Raw genomic sequence first — 14357 nt, 5'->3', positions numbered from 1 at the left:
TAATGACGGGTTACTATGTTTAGAAAGATGACCGTTTGTTAAAGGCGGAATCAATAACAAACATACGGTTGCAATGAATATTCAATTACAGAAGACCCACACCTGATTCACTCAAAAGATTTCCATTTATATAATGTTAATCATACAAAACGAGTAATCGATTTAGGGTTTATGAGGAATCCTAGGACAACCGTCACACACACAATATTCTCTCAGATAATGTGTCGGTCTTATCCGTATTTTCCGTCTCTGTCTTCTTCTTTTGCAGCGTGCCCTAATTATTCTATTTATAGGCCTACCAACCTAGGACATCTGTCATTCCTTCTAGAAACCCTATCCGATAGTACATATTCAATTTACATATTCAAATATATACTAAGTGTAAAACAAGTCTTCCGGGTAGGCTTTTCATTAAACTTCAGTCTCCGAGTACGCAGTGTACTCGGCCTTCATTCAGACTTGGTAAACATAGAAGTGTACTCGGAATCAGTTTCCGGGTAGACTTTACTTAAAGAATATTTTACCAAGTAAAATATTCACCGAGTAGACTTCAATCTTCTTGGACTTATCAAACTTTGCTCGACAAATCCTTACGAGCAACCTTGTTCTTCTATGATCCTGTTCGGCTCATTGTCAGTTGAACAACTTATTGATAAGGCGTACTCGGGAGTAGATACCTTACTTGAGCAGAACCTTACTCGAGATAACTTAAAGATATTCTATTAACTCATCAAGTATACTCGGACCATAATTATTAAAGAATACCTTGCCCGGTCTTCCAATTACTTGGCTTCTTGGACTTGGTGACCATACCTTACTCGGAAGAGTAAAATACTTGGTCTTGAAGAACAACCCTGCTTGACAAAGTGAACCTTGCTCGGATATGCCAAATTAATGAACCTTACTCGGGAAATCACCAAAAAGCAAACCTTGCCCGGAAATCCACTTAAGAAGACTATTTGAGGTAAACCTTGCCCGGAAGGCAAAATCTCGTACTCGGCTAAGTAAAAGCTTACTCGAAGGTCCAAGGTGTGCTCGGATTCAATACTTAGCAGTTTCTGAGGAGGTTGAGAAGATTCCAATCTTCCAAATTCTTCGTTTAGGTCAAATCTCCTCATTTGGGTCAAACTCTTGACCCAACAAGAAAAATAAAATAATATTGAAAATCTTGGAAGTTATATATAAAAAATAAAAAAAAAATTGAAAAAATAAATTAATTGAAAACTTAAAAGAAAAATGTCCCAAAAATTGAATGAATATTTTTGCAAATAAAGGAAGATGATAGTAAAATCGGAAAATGGTTTTTCAAACTACTAATAATATGAGATAAATAAAAGAAAACGCACTTAACTTGGGATGTGTCGGTAGGCTCAGCCTTGAGAATGAAAGGGCAATTTGATAAAATGGTTAAAAAGGAAATCTTTTGTGGGAAAAGCGTTTTGTCCGTGAAAAATAAGTAATGAAAGGTCAGGCCATACTCAAGCCTCAGATTTTGTTATGAAAAAGTGGAAATATCATGAGTTTTAAAAATTTGAATACCTTATCATATGATGCTTGGGTAGGTTTAACGTTAGAGTATGTCGTGAAGCCTATGATATAAATCATAAACTGCTAGTTTAGTGTTTTACACCTGATTGGCATATGGTTTTATAACCTTAAATCTTGTATTGATGGGATGCCTCGGGTCCGGAGACCATGGGTCTGTATGAAATCTATTCATCTGGGTATTCACAATTCCTAAGTGGGGTTGTGGATATTTAAAATAAAGCCAAAAAGAGCAAACCTTTATAAGTCTTTAAACATGATCACAAAAGTACAAAAGTACAAATACACTACAGACTTGATCATCCACGCTGTTAGCCATGCGGGGTCCCCTTGCTCGCGTCTCATTACCATTAAGAAACGGACCACAAGGGACACGCTACATGTAAGCCCTACAGATGAAATTTTGCATACTCACCTATGGTGATGGTTTCAGGGTATTGCTTGATAACGGCGGTATGTCATGTTGTGGGGAACACTAGCTACTAATTAATTGTACCTTAATCATATCTAATGGCTGCTTGGTAGACTTTGATGCTTAAGCTTAGGTGGATAAACAATACCCTTGATCGTCTTAACTATTCATAAAAAATAGAGCAATAAAAGTTTTAAATCTGCTAATTTTGAGGTTTAAGTCAAGTTGGGGTGGTCTGGTCCGGTAAAAGCTGAAAATAAGCGGGTCTTAATTGTTTAAACCACTAAGTAATATAAATTGTTGGATCTTATTTGTCCCGGTAAAGATCAAGGCATCGGTTTAAGTGGACAACAATATCGGTAATTGCGGTTTTTGCGTTTCTCTGAACTTTAAAATAATCTATATGTTTTTAAGATCAGTTTTACGATTATGATTCCATTGCATAAATCTTTTTCAGGGACGAAAAAGGTTCAAGTGTGGGGATATTTGATGTGTTGCAAAACACATAGCGTTTTATCCCGTTTTTGTGTCGTTTTGTGCGTAAACCTTTATCGAATATAAGTTTTTCTTGCATGAAATTAATTTTTTGTGTATATGATAGGTCCCATGTTGAAGAGAGCGAAAAAACGAGTTTAATGAAGAAAGAATCAGCTCAAACAGGATTCAGATGAAGCCGGTATGCGCGTTTGAAGATAAACGAGTCAGAAAACGAAGAAACGAGCACCCAGGACCTGGCCGTGCTATGATACCAGGTGACGCATCCATACCCATGATATTCAACGCCTCACATATCCCAAAGGCTTCCAATAATGTTCAGGAATCGGTTACCCTTTTTATTTTGTCTTCTAGTGGGCCTTGTGGGCTTGTTTTAACCTATTTTATATTAAGAAAGAGGTATTTAAACACATATATAAAGGGTTTATACCCTCTGAACGATTAAGAACATCATATTTCCAGCCATCACACCTGCTCTATAGGAGAAACCAAGGAGGACAAGCTTACGGTTCTATCTTTTATCCTTCGGTTATCGGTTTTGACTATTTTAACGTTTGTGAGTTCGCTTTTGGTTTTTAATCATTCAAACCTTTTGTAATCAGATTTATATGAACATGTTTATCATTTATATCTATTTTATCTACCTTTTATTGATTATGATTGGCTAAACTTCTTTATTCTAACTAGGTTAGATGAATATTGTTAGGTTTTAGTGAGTTTTATGGATTGTTTGATCATCATGACATGAATTGTTGATGAAAGTTTGTTGGTGCATAAATGTCAGTAGTTCATATGTCTAATGTCTATAATCGAGTCTGTAATATTGTTTATGTATTTGTTTGTTTAAAGCTAAGTTGTTGACAAGTTCGCTTAGGCGAACTTGTTAACCAAGCGAAGTTGTTGACAAGTTCGCCTAGGCGAACTTGATGAACAAGCGAAGTTATGGACAACTTCGCCTGAGGCGAAGTTGTCGTGTATTTATATAGGTTACGGATTATGGTTTTGTAAGTGTTCAAGTTACGTGTAATTCAGTGAGTCAAGTGACGTGAGGTCGAGAGTCTGTAAGTATCACGTGTTGAGTTATTAATATAACGTGAGTTTGTTCGTATCGTATTCGTGTGTTTGTGTGTTTGTGTTCTACGTCCGTAACGATCTACACAGGGATTCCGCACCTGTGTATATCGGGATATCTCGTGTGATCCGTCCAGGGAACCTACAATTGGTATCAGAGCTTTTGCTCGATTGTGTGGTTCGGGATATTCACGCGGGTGTAGAATTTGTCCCGTTTCGACTATTCACGGGACGAGTTTTTGGTGTTTTTGCTCATTCTAGCCTCCTACCAGTGTGTTCAAGCCTTTAAACCGTCAAAAACTTCGTTAAAATCCGATTTTCAGATCTGCAGAAAGTTTAAGTTCGTCAGGCGAAGTTGCTGTTCATCAGGCGAAGTTGCCGTCAGGATACGTAGGGTTTCGGCGAAGATATAAGGAGAAGCGAAGTTATTTACAACTTCGCCTACCTCCTCAACTTCGCCTAACTCAACGAAGTTCTCATCAAGTTCGCCTACTTTCTAAGTTCGCTTACCCTAAGCGAAGTTATTCTCAACTTCGCCCAGTCACGCGAATTTAAGAAAGATCCAACGAAGTTATTACTTAAGCGAAGTTATCCTTAACTTCGCCTACAGTACTGTTCAGAGGAATTTTTTTTTAACTTCGCCTACTCAGAATTTTTCGGGTTTCTTAGTCTTCAAGAAGGATGTCGTCGATCAACATTTCGGAACTTGTAAAGATGGAAGTTGAAGCGGGGTCAGCTACAAAGTCCCCAAGGTTGCTGAAGGGAACCGATTTTGTCGCGTGGAAGGATCGGTTCATACAATACGTTAAGTACCAGGATGCGAAAATGTGGGTATGCATCCAAGATGGATATATTCCACCAGTCATGGAGTATGAGGGTCGAGACCAAATCAAGAAATACAGTAAAATGGAAGAGGAGGAGAAAAAGATGTATGAAGCCGAAAGCAAGGCTCATGCTGCAATCACAATGGCTCTTCCACAGGAGATCCTCCATACGTTCAGAAAGTATACATCAGCTAGAGAGCTTTGGGAAGCTCTTGAGAACAGATTTGAAGGGAATGTAGGTATTCGGGCTTCAAAGATAAAGTTGCTCAAAACTCAATTTTCAGTCTTTAAGTACTTGAAGAACGAATCTCTTGATGATATTATCACTCGATATTATCATCTAATGACTGAATTGAGTAACTACTCCATTTCCTACCGAGAAGAAGAGGTTGTGGAAAAGCTTCTCGATGCCCTCCCACCAAAATGGGAGATGTATACTGTACTGATGAGGGAAGACAAGGACTTTCCTACTTATGATCTTGAAACCACTGTCAACAAGCTCAGAACTTTTGAGCTTAATATGGTAAGAAAAGAAACATCTATGGATCAGGTTCAAGATCCTGGCATGTACGGTGCTAAAGTAAACTCCAATTCAAGTTCAAAGACTGATTCTGCCGCCTACTACTCGAAGGGCGAGTCGGGTGCCAAGTCTTCACAGGAGGGGCATGTGTCAGTAAACTCAAATGGGGATGTTTGCTTTGTTGCAGGTGGACCAAGTGGTACTCAACAGACAGCAAGCAAGAGTAGTGGATCTTCAAGTTCCTCAAGCAATAATTACTCTAAGATGCCAATGAGCGTCAAATCTGCTGAAGAGCAGTTTGGCCTCTATGCTTCGTTTATTGCTTCATATGAAAACTATATTCAAGGAAAGGTTGTTGATCCAGCGATGCTGGATGAAGACTATGACCAGATCGATGCTGATGATCTGGAGGAAATGGATTTACAATGGCAGATGGCCATGATAGTGAGGAGAGTGAAGAAGTTTATGAGAAAGACGTGGAGAAAGTTTGTTGGTGGCAGGCCAGGGTTCAACAAGTCTAAGGTGAGGTGCTATAACTGTCAACAAAACGGGCACTTTACCAAAGAGTGCAGAAACGAGCGAGTTGAACGTGGTCATGGCCGGTCTGCACAGCACACTGGGAATAGTAAGGAAATCAATGCCATGATGTCCAGAGAAGCAGGTGAATACAACTGGAACCTGCATTCGAATGAAACTAGTGAACAGGCAAATATGGCTAAGGTTGAGAATGAAGAATGTGAGAAGATTATCGGAGAAGAGAAAGCTACTGGTAAGGAAAAACCTTTCATGGCAGATAACAAGGATCAACTCTCCGAGGTAAGTTCTAAACCTATTTGTACTAAATGTGAGAATTTGTCTGAGCAACTTGCTACCATAACTGATCAGTATGTTCGTTTAGATGCTGAATTTAAAACTCTTAAAGAAGATCATCACTTTATGAAAGCAAGAGAAAACAGTTACAAAGTTAAAATAAAAGCGTGTGAAAAAGATGTTAAAAGCTTAAAAACAAAACTTGCTGAAAAAATTGAAGTAATTGATCTAAGTTATGAGGTTTTAGAAGAAAAGACTAAACTGATTGCTGAACGACAAAAGCAGATTGCTGACCACCAGGTGAAAGTGGTGGAACTGAACCGAAAACTTGAGCAGTTCAGAAATTCCTCAGCTATTCTTGATCACCTTGTTAGTGGTCAAGATTCCTCTGCAAAGAGGGGAGGAATTGGTTATCACGAGGTTCCACCACCTTATAACCACAATTACACTTTTAACCCTAGTGTTCAGAAATCTGTTGATTTTGAAGTTCCTCAGACAGTTCCAATCAAGGTTACGAGTAAAGAACCAAGTGTTAGTAGTGGCGAAACGAGTTCGCCTGTTTCAAGTGTGAAAATTTCTGTTACGAGTCCAATCTCATCAGATTCGGATAAGTTGTCCGAATCGGGTAAGACAAAAGAGAAGGTAGTGTTACCCACTAGTGGAGAAAAAGATAAAACTTATAAAAAGAGTACTCCACTCAACCCGTACGTCCCACCTTATGTGAGACGAACGGCCGGTAACACAGCCTCGACATCCAAAACAACCTTTGAAAAGAAAAAGGAGCATAGGTGTTGTTTTAGGTGTAATAAGTTAGGACATCTTGTTGCAGATTGCCCTCTGACGCCGAAATTCAGAGGTGTGAGGCCTATTAAAACTGAGCATAAGCCTAATGGTAATTTTAATACTGCTAAAAATGAAAACCCTTCAAAGTTCCGAAATGTAACTAATTCAGGTTTTCACAGAAACAAACCTCAGTTTAACAATGCTAATAACCAAACCACAAGATATAATACTTTCAATATACATAGGTTTGGAAGGCCTCACACTCAATTTCCAAGGAGATTTCCTAATAGGACTGACAGGAATTATCCAGATGCTAACTTTGGAAAGCAGAAGTACGGGATGTATAGATCCAAGACCAATTGGTCTTGGGTCCCTAGATTCTGATCCTTTGCTTTATTGTGCAGGAACAGTTGAACAGGGCTGCCCACAGTCTTTGGATTGTAGATAGCGGTTGTTCCCGGCACATGACGGGTAACAAATACTTGTTGCACGACTTAAAACCTGTTCAAGGAGCGAGAGTTAGCTTTGCCGGTGAAAGTGGAGGAAGAATTACTGGAAGAGGAACGGTGTCCAATGGAAAAATGACTCTTGAGAATGTGAACTTTGTAGAAGAGTTGAAGCACAATCTGCTGAGTGTGTCGCAGATTTGTGATAAGGAGTACACTGTTCATTTCACGAAGAATGAGGCGATCGTGTTGAAGCCTGGTTTTCAGATACCAGACGAGTGGATAGTGATGAAAGCTCCACGTGATACAAATACTTATGTGATGGATATGAGGTCTACTGAAATGGCCTCGGAAGAATCATGTTTAATGACGAAAGCAAGCGAATCGGAATCCGAATTGTGGCACAGGAGGATGGGGCACATTCATCTTCGGAAGATGAACCACATTGTCAGAAATGGACTTGTGATGGGCGTTCCCTTGAAAAGTTTTAACTTTGAAGACAAATGTATAGCATGCAAGAAGGGAAAGCAACACAAGAAATCCGATCTCACCAAGAAGGTCAACTCTATTGCCAGTACTCTAGAACTGCTTCACATGGATCTCTTCGGTCCCGTGAATGCAAAAAGTCTAGGAGGTACTTCTTACTGCTTGGTGATCACTGATGACTACTCGCGATATTCGTGGGTATATTTTCTGAAATCGAAAGATGAGATGACTCAAATGGTGAAGAATTTGATTACCAAATTTGAGAACGTCATGGGTAAAACAGTTAAGTTCATCAGGAGTGACAATGGAACGGAGTTCAAGAATTTTGAAATGGAGATCTTCTGTCTTCAGAAAGGAATTGAACACCAATACAGCGCTCCGTATACTCCGCAACAGAATGGAGTGGCTGAAAGGAAGAACCAAACTTTAATTGAAGGAGCCAGAACTATGCTGGCAGATTCGAAGCTTCCTGTGATGTTCTGGGCTGAAGCGGTTGCTACAGCCTACTATGTTCTGAATAAAGTGTTAACTGTTAAGAGACTTGGTAAAACGTGTTACGAGCTTATGCATGGAAGGAAGCCCAACTTGAGTGGTCTTGAACCATTCGGGTCCCCTTGTTCGATCTTGAAGACAAATTCTAAATTTGGCGAAGTAGCCGATGAAGGAATCTTAATCGGTTATGTTGTTGGTACTCCCAACAGACGTGTCTTCAATACTTCGACCTGCAAGGTGGAGGTGGTGTGTAACACTGACATCACAAGTTACCAACCGCCAAAACCTAGCAATGGACCTGCTGAGCTTTTCGATTATGTTAGGCTTTTTAAGTCGTTTAACATACCGAATTTGGAAATTTCTGAAGAAGAAGAAAGAGTAGCGACGAAGATGATACTTGATGAGGAAGAAAATCTATTGCAAAGACAGCTGATTGATAAATGTCAACCTTCCTCATCAAACTCTACTGGTACCCCTGCTGCCTCGACTGAAGAAGAATTTTTCAATCCATTTCACTCTCAGCCAGAAACAACCATTGACGAGATCTCTTCTAACTTGGAAGATAATTTGCATGTCGGTTCTGTTCCGACCACGAGAATTCATAAAGATCACCCTTTGGAGAATGTGATTGGTGATGTGTCCTCCGGTGTACAAACTAGAAGTAGCTTGAATGAGCACACCTGTGTTTATACAAGCATTAAGGAGACAGGAATAATCAATGAATGCCTGTACACCTGCTTTATAAGCCAGATTGAACCGAAGAATTATCAAATGGCTTTAAAGGACAGCTCGTGGGTCGAAGCCATGCAAGAAGAGTTGGCTCAATTCGAGAAGATGGAAGTTTGGACTTTGGTTGAAAAACCAAAGAATGTGCATGCGATAGGCACAAAATGGATGTTTAAGTGCAAGAGAGATGATAAGGGGATTATTATAAGAAACAAGGCGAGGCTAGTCGTTAAAGGTTTTAATCAACAAGAGGGGATTGATTATAACGAAGTGTTCGCTCCTGTCGCCAGGTTGGAAGCCATAAGATTGTTTTTAGCGTTTGCTGCTTATGAAAAGATGAAGGTGTTTCAGCTAGATGTGAAGAGTGCGTTTTTGAATGGGAAAGTTGATGAGGTTGTGTATGTTGAGCAACCTCCGGGTTTTCCTGACCCAGACTTTCCAGATCACGTGTACAGGTTGAGCAAGGCGTTGTATGGATTACATCAGGCACCTCGTGCCTGGTATTCAACTTTATCGGATTACTTGCTCGAGAATGGTTTTGAAAGAGGGAAAATTGATAGCACGTTGTTCTTCAAAAGAGATGGAAGCGACTTCCTGCTGGTACAAGTCTACGTGGATGACATTATATTTGCTGCGTCAAAAGTCTCCATGTGTCAGGAGTTTGAAGCCGTCATGAAGAAAAGGTTTGAAATGAGTGCTATGGGTGAACTAACTTTCTTTCTAGGATTGCAGGTTGATCAGAAGAAGGACGGGATGTTCATTCATCAGACGAAGTATGTTCATGATGTGCTCAAGCGCTTCAAGATGGAGGACAGTTCTCCATATGATACTCCAATCTGCGTCAATCACAAATTGGGTGCTGAAGTAGACGGTGATGCAGATGTGGACCCAACTCAATATCGGGCAATAATAGGTTCTTTAATGTACTTAACTGCATCTAGGCCTGATATAATGTTTGCTGTTTGTCTTTGTGCACGTTTTCAGGCAAATCCAAAAGAATCTCATTTGAAAGGTGCAAAGAGGATACTGCGGTATCTCAAGGGCAAGCCGAAGCTGGGGTTGTGGTACCCGAGAGGAGGAGACTTGGAGCTGGTCGCTTACACAGATTCTGATTATGGAGGGTGCAATCAGAGTCGGAAGTCAACAACAGGAGGATGTCAGTTTCTTGGTGGCAGATTGGTGTCGTGGCAATGCAAGAAGCAGACTTCAGTCGCAATTTCAACCTGTGAGGCAGAATACATGGCAGCATCCAACTGCTGCTCTCAGGTTCTTTGGATTCAACAACAGTTGCGCGACTATGGTCTGAATTTCTTACTTACTCCTATTTGCATTGATAACACAGCTGCTATCTCAGTAACTAACAATCCCGTGAAACATAGTAAAACTAAACATATTGACATACGTCATCATTTTATACGGGATTGTGCTGAGAAGAAATTGATTGTGCTTGAAAAGGTGGATACGCTTGATAATTTCGCTAATTTATATACTAAAGCGTTTGACAAATCCAGATTTCAAAACCTTATTGAACTGAATGGGATGATCAATCCCGAGTAACCATGCTTTTATTGTGATATTTAAAAAAAAAAAAAAAAAAAAAAACGTCACTAATCGCTTAAAAATATGTCGGTTACATCAGTTTGAAGGACTTGTCTTCGGATATGTTTTGGTCCTCATTTTCTACTTGTAGATTTTGAGGATAGCCATTAACCAGATTACTGATTGTGACCGGGGCGGTTTATGATGAGATTTCATTCTTTCGCTTAAAATTAGTCGATCATACTTAGTTAGAAGGACACATACTAGTATGTGGTCGGTCCAGCTGATCCATTGGATCTTCGGGATAGCCGTTTATCTGAAGACTTTGTTTTGGTCGGGGCGATTAATGTTAAAATTTTGAAAGAAAGAGGGAAATGAAATTACTTTTCAAGTCTGTTACTTCGTAAGAAGTTCGTTAGCTATGTTAAACGAAAAATTGATCCAACCTTGGAAAATGATAGATATACTAACTTTGTGTGCTTAACTATTGAAGTTATTAGGCTTAAAAGGCTTTAGGACAGTCATTGTATGTCAAGGTAACTTTTTATGGTGCGTAAAAGTAGACGTGATACAAACTAAATCTACTTGATTTTACGTGGAAACTCCTTAAGAGTTTTGCATGTCTTCATATATATCTTTCCGAATGATAGGCAGAAAAGCGATTACCCAGTCATACACGAGCCCATGTGTGTTCTGATTCCCGTGAAGATAGCGTCTCAAGATACTGCAGTGATCCAGATTCGGGACTTGCAGTTAATTTCTACCTTGAAGTCTATGTTTAAAAAAAAAAAAAAAAATTTGGCGTTATTGAAACATATTAGAGATGACAAAATCAAGACTTCACAATCATTGAGTAAGAGAGAAGAACGGGAAGCAGATCAAGAATACTTACAACTTAATCAGACACTATGGGTCGAAGTCGATTCGGGGTGACTTGGGGAAAGCCAAATCCGCTTTGAGGAGAGATAGGAGGCATCAATATTTCTGAGTTGTTGCCCACTTAAATTTTGAGGCATAATTGAACCTAACTCGTATCACAGAAACGATGAAAACCATCTTAAGTATATTACCAGCTTACAACCTGTATCCTTATGTCATAATACAGCTAAACACAGATCTATGTGACAGTCACATACTTAGTATGATTCCTGTTCGGATCTTTTCTAAAACGTGGTAGTCCCTAACTAGACTGAAATTTGATCCCTTATACTTTAAACTTTAAAGTTTTTGTACTTATATAGTTTTATGATTTTTTAACTGGTTACTTAGAATTGATCATGTCATTTATTTCTTAAAGGGAAGTTTTAAAGAGTTAATTGAAAAATGTTCAAATTATAAGGTTTGATTTGGTAAATATAGGCGATGTTGTTAAACAGGCGAAGTTGTGAATAACTTCGCCTAGGCGAAGTTATCCGTAACTTCGCCTGTATAACCCAGACAATATATAAGGATGTTCAATCGTCAAACTGTTCATCACTTTTCAAAAAAACAACGAAACTAATCCGGCGAACTTACTTGATTATCCGGCGAACTTATCTTTATTCAGTTTACTTGTTCTTATTTCCCAGTTTCCGTTACGTTTCAAGGTTCGTGATGCCATTACATCGTATATTCATTGTTCTTCAATGATAATCAGTGGTCGTTTCGACCCGATTATGAACCTCGAACCGTCGGGCCTTCAAATCGGTCTTTCAAAACTTGCTGTTACGTGTTAATAACCATACTGATCGTCAACATGTCCTTAAAAAGCTTGGTTTAAGGGTCCTTAATCGTCTACACTAGCCGAAACATCAGATTTTCGATGTTTGCATTAACCTTACTGTCGCCGTTTCAGATTCAGGCGAAGTTAGGGTTTAGGCGAAGTTATCCGTAACTTCGCCTGAAGCTTAAGTTCGCCTGAGGCGAAGTTATCCGTAACTTCGCCTGAAACTTAAATTCGCCTGAGGCGATGTTGTGATGAGGCGAAGTTAACATTAACTTCGCCTAGATCATTTTTACTTAATATTACTTAGACGAACTTAAAGCTGAAGCGAAGTTGTTCCCAACTTCGCCTCATCTTTAACTTCGCCTTTACAGAGTTTATCACAACTTCGCTCATGGTAACCAGCGAACTTGTGTTATTCATTAACGTTTATCTAACTTGGTTCGTTTGTTGCAGATATGGCTACAGTAGCTGGTGCTGGAGGTGCAGGAGGAGACGATGGTGACAATCAGAGACAATTTTTCCCGGGTCACAATATGTACATCACTTTAGACCCGGAGGCGAGCGGTGTGGACGATTACCGTGAGATCATAACTTTCCTCCTACGCTCGAGGATTTTTCATGCTATCACGAACACTCTGCCGATATCCTTACCAAATATCGAAGACTTTTGGCAGAAGGTAGAATACGACTGTCGTGTTGAGCCCCCGGTCATGCGAGCGACTGTGAACAATCAAGAGGTTCAGTTCAATTCTGAACAGATCCGGGTGGCGTTACGGTTTGGAGAAGAGACGAGGGACGACCCAACTGAGTTTGTGGCTCCGTTTCGTGATGGAGCGTTTCTCCGAATGGGCTATTCTGGTCCATTAGGCGATACACAGAGACGGAAGGGTTTTCTGCTTGATCAGTGGCGCTTCCTTATGCATGTCATGATAGTTTGCATGTCAGGAAGGAAGGCGGGCACTGACGGTATGGGTGCGACCATGCAGTCCGCAATGACTGCACTGACTTACAATAAACGCTATAGTTTTAGTCAGATGGTCTTTTACGAGATTGACAGGCAGAGAAGGGCGATGTCTCGGGAGCGGTTCATTATGTACCCACGTTTCATCCAGATGATATTGAACCATGTGGCTCCGAGTCTACCTCAGAGACGACCGATAAGATACGTGGAATCTGTGAGCAAACGTATCTTTGCTCAATGCCGCAATTCGAGTGCGAGGAGCAACCCTGAACGTCGTCCAAGGCATACTCCACTGTTTGGGTTTTTAATCAACCCAGAGTATGTTCCTGCTGGTGGGGACGAGTTCAGAGACCCTCAACCGCGACAGGCAAGAGCAACTCAAGCTGCATCTGCTGTGCCTGTTGTGTCGGCTGCAGAGGATATAGATCTTGATGCTGTCTTTGGAGGTCAAGGTTATTTTGATATGGATCAAGTTGAAGAGGTGCAGGTCTCTGCTGCACAAGGTTCGGGTGTGAGTGTTACTAGAGCAGCTACGTCAATGGCTGACTCAGATTTGGATGAGATCATGGATGAGGGGAGACGGTTGATGGTGTCTCGAGAGAGAACTTTTGGGAAGAGAAAGAGAACGGAGGATGTGATGAGTCAGAAGAGGAAGAAGATATACATAAGCTGATAAGACTATCAAGACGGGAAAGGACAGGTGCTGGCATGGGAGCTGGAGAGACTTCAAGGATGGTACGTTTCGCTCCGGCTGCACTGTCTGGTATGTCTATCGTTCCTACTTCTGTACAGGTTTCAAGTACAAGCGCTGCGGATGTTCCCGTGGTGGCTACATCAACTGCTAGCATTCCATCTACCACAACTATCCAGACGTCGACTCCGGAGATTGTGTCTCTACCACCTCCAACGCTTACTCAGTCGGTGGTAGCTGCACGATTTGTAGAGTCAACGGTCATCACTACTGCAGGGTTATCAGGTATGGTACCACTTGCGGTTACGCCTGCTTCTGATGTCTCGCCTACGCCTATGTCAGACTCAGAGAGAATAGCTTCACTAGAGCGGATCGTGGCAGAGCAATCGAAGACTATTCAACGCCTAGTGGAAGCAAATCAACTACAGTCATCCCTCCTAGTTGAGCATGGGAAAATTATAGATGCCTTGAAGGAGTTCTTGGCATCTCAGGGGGAGATGAGCTGTAAGGGCGACGAGCTCAGGACGAAAAGAAGAAATGACCAAGACGATGATCCCAATGCATTGAAAGATGCAGGTGGTGAGCTGCCAAGAACTTCTCAAGCTCTTGGTACTTCCACAGCTGAGGGGGAGTCTGCCGACGCGGCTGGTGGTTCTGGTGGTGATGATGTGGTGTTGGGTGATGATGACGTGATTGATGCGTTGAAGGAACTTGACGATGATATGTTCAGCGATGATGTGTTGTTTGATGAAGATGTGCTGCCGAGTGATGTGATTGAGAAGATTGGCGCACAGATTGTGATTGAAGATGGGATAGAAGAGGGGGAGATAGTAGAAGAAGACGTTGAACAC

This window comes from Bidens hawaiensis, unplaced genomic scaffold (assembly GCF_021521415.1).
Source record: "Bidens hawaiensis isolate Kalapana, Puna unplaced genomic scaffold, B.hawaiensis_p1.1 tig00004773_1, whole genome shotgun sequence".
NCBI lineage: Eukaryota > Viridiplantae > Streptophyta > Magnoliopsida > Asterales > Asteraceae > Bidens > Bidens hawaiensis.
This window is presented reverse-complemented; position numbering follows the sequence as displayed.